Source organism: Neoarius graeffei, chromosome 25 (assembly GCF_027579695.1).
Source record: "Neoarius graeffei isolate fNeoGra1 chromosome 25, fNeoGra1.pri, whole genome shotgun sequence".
NCBI lineage: Eukaryota > Metazoa > Chordata > Actinopteri > Siluriformes > Ariidae > Neoarius > Neoarius graeffei.
In genome coordinates this window covers 3,970,972-3,974,788 of record NC_083593.1, presented here as the reverse complement: position 1 = coordinate 3,974,788, position 3,817 = coordinate 3,970,972, and positions in this window count along the sequence as shown.

The window sequence follows — 3,817 nt, the reverse complement described above, 5'->3', positions numbered from 1 at the left end:
TGAGCTCAATATGAGTGAACTGATAGCTGCCAAACACTGAATACAAGAGCTCGCAAAAGAAGAAAAAAAAAAGTTAATGTATAGAAGAGGGAGGGAGGGAAAAGAGAAGAGTTTATTTTATCAACACACACTGAGTGAATATGAGCGAGTGTTCAGGGCAATGTAGTTGTGTTTCATGCGGTCGTTATCACCAGACGTTTCTCTCTGTCCGTCTCGTCTGACCTGCAGGGAAACCGGGACAGGAACAGAAATGTGAAGTTGTCATCAGCTTTTATATAAAAACAGAACAATGGTTATGTTTATGTCCACTATACATTCAACATTGAGCACGATCCGGGGTTCACCAAAACCCCAAACAGAAATCTTCAGGATCACATGATGTCAATCTTGTGCTGCTTTATAACTACTGATCAAAACACAAGCGTGTTCATTATATATGCCTGAACCTTGGAAAGATAACGGTCGGTTTTAATGTCAGAACTGAGCCAGATGTTATCTTTTCGCTGTTTGCTTTTAACAAACATTAACCGATATAAATTTGCACAATCTGGCCAGGATAAGCGCTTCTGCACCACAAGCATCCTTTTCTGAAAAAATAGAGAGTTATATACCTGTAATAACAAACTTAAACATCAATACCTGCTTACAAAAGCAGCAAACAAACATCAGATACATTAATGCTATAAACATTTATATGTATTCAGAGTGACATAATCCCAAAGCCAATATTACACCACCTTTAGAGACTAAACTAATTATTTTTGTGAATAAAATGAATTACTAAAAACAATAATAACAAAAACACACGACCTCTAAAATTATTATATAAACTCAAATCATCATCAAATTAACACACTTAGTTATTCCTGTAAATTATTAGGGGTGTACTTTTTCCATAAACTGATGAATGAGCAGGGCTGTGTCTCGAATCGCGGTCTGCTTCCTACATAGGCGCCCTACAGAACGTATTAAATCTCGTCTCCTGTAGTACACTACAATACACACACAGCGCCATTAAGGATTCCGCCTGACAGACTATCAGCGTTACGAAAATAAAGATTTAAAATTATTCTACTCCTTTTAGCAGCTAAACTGTGAAACACCGTGATTTAGTTGTATTAAATATGCATTAACCGCCACCTGGGAGCAAAAAACTCTAAACGCTAAATGAACAATTTGAGTGAATGAGGACACCGGAGCCGAATGCATATCAGCACCCGAGCCCCGATCTGCGTCACCCTGTACCGGCCGCGTTTCAAACTTTACCCCGAGGATCCACTCAGGGCCTCTACAACTCAACACGATTGTCAACATTTTCAGTCATTTTTTTAGAAACGTTCATGGGATTAGTGCAATCAGTGACTCGATCGAACGTTTCTGTGTGAATAATTCTAACAAAAGCCGTGCATTTCTTACCTTTTTTCTTCTGCCAGATGGACAAAATGGGAGCCTGCTAGCGAGCAAGCGAGAGACAGAGGGTTAGCCAGCCAGCTAATGTCTCCTTCACGTGAAGTTTTCTACGACTTTATTCAGTTTGCACGCGCGTGCATCGCAGCAACAGATAAATTCGACTTAAATATATAGAATTTCTGCACCTATCTTCTACAAACACGATAATGAACTGAATATTTACTTTTCCTTATTTTTGCAACGTTCGCCGTTTTTCTGTCTCGTCTTGTTTGTGTTTTACAAAAAAAAATGGCTGTTCAGTGTGAATCACGTGGCAAGTTTATCCAATCAGAGACGACTTTCTCTTCACACTGAGGTTGAATTACAAATGGATGCTCACTACCTACAGCAATGCTCTACGTAGGGTGCTACAATAAAACCCACTGCTAAAGTGTAGTGTACTTCAAGGTGATTAGGAAGCTATTTGTGATTCGGCCCGGCGTGGTTGATGTTGTTGGGAGAAACCGCATGATCAGCATGGCGTCCTGAAAATACAAACCGTTTGACTTTGTGGGGAGAAAACCAAACAAAACACAACCACGCAACGTTTTTCTGGAATACCTTTTAGTGTTTAATAAAATATCCTAACCTGTTTCTTTTTTTTTCTTCTTCCTAAAATGTCTACATTTATTTCACACTCATGCCTAGTCAGGTTGTTTCTCATTACAGCTTTTCATGATTGATTAATTGATTAACTCTATTATTGTGTTTTATGGAAAATAATTACGACAGTCAATGTCATAAAAACATGTACAGCGTTAAATGAACCCTTACAGCGTTTAATTAACCCATGCAGCAGGCTGTCGACTCACCCCAGGAGAAATGTGGAGTGTTGAATTCACATCTGAACTATTTCACTGAGTCACACCATTCAGTGCATTCTGAGTGTTTAGCACAGAAAGTGTTGAATTAATGCAAGTGTTCAAATCAACATGGAGTGTTGAAATGAAGCTAAAAACAATGAATAAGAGATTATAGTAATTAAACTAATTATTAGGACTAACTAAAGTCTAAACTCTGAAAATGTTGCATTAACACCTGTTTAACTGACAACTAATATTGTTCATTTAGAGCAATGTATGAGGGAAGGCAATTTATTATTATTTTAATTTAAAGCATCGAATATGATGCTTTGCAAAGTTTTTGACATCAGTTGGAACGAACATTGGACAAACGATCGGTTGTATGGCTCCTTACCACGCCTATCATCATTAATTCCCAAGCGCCGTCTGGCATTGTGGGGCCACGTACTCCGCCATGATCAACCCGCAGCTCAGGTCCTCCTATGGGAACCTGAGGCGAGGCGTAAAGTTGGCTGGCCTCGTACAACCCTAAAGACAGTCCTCGAATGTGGCACTGGTCTACCATCAGATCTGCTTGGGATGGCCATGCTCGACCGGCAGGCCTGGCATGGAATATCGCTTCAAGTCACTGGCTTGCCAGATGACTAATCATCATCAAAGTAACTAATTGTAAATGTGATATTTTTGGTTATCAGATGACGTGCAATAGTTATATATGGCAGTTATAGTCATGTAAGCCATTGGAAAGAAATTTTGTTCAAATGTGCATTCTGAATGTATATGTGAATGACTATCTATCTATCTATCTATCTATCTATCTATCTATCTATCTATCTATCTATCTATCTATCATTATTTTGCATTAGCCTGTAAAGCTCTCTGTGCACACAGGCTCGGCCAAGACGTGACCACTGCCTCCTCAATGATATATTTCTCACTAAGTGTTCTGGAGTAGGTTTTCCAAAAGCCTCTTAATGCTAAGAGCATCTTAACTCAGAGAAGAGTGTTCATTGTGATGCTCATGCTACCATTTAATGATGATCTTTGTGCTACGATGCGTTTGGGAAACCCACCCCTGATTAGTTGAGAGTGGCAGCTCATATGAGGTTCATGCAGGGATTTCTTCAGTCAAAATGGATTTGGCACAGTTTTTAAACAATGGCTCAACCGAGGAAAAAAAAAATACTGTGTTCATTTTTGACGAATAAGTGAGTTCAGGCTTGTTTGCAACGAAGCCTTTCCGGACCCTTCGATCATGGAGGGTGGACATTTTCGGACATTGTTTGGAACGAGCGAGGCCATCTGAACCAGGATCAGAGCAGTCTGAACACAAATAAAACACAATTCTCCAAAAGTCGTCGATGAGCCATCCAATGAACGTGTATTGCCTCCAGTGTGTGAAAAATAATCACACATGATATTTGGAATAACGGAAACATCATGTACATTTAGTTTTTTGTCAGAACTGCTCCATCACAACTTCATGTGTCAGCTATAAATTACAAAGAACAGCAATATGACAGCAATAAAACTGAGGAAAAGAAAGAAAGAGTAAAAGGAAGCAA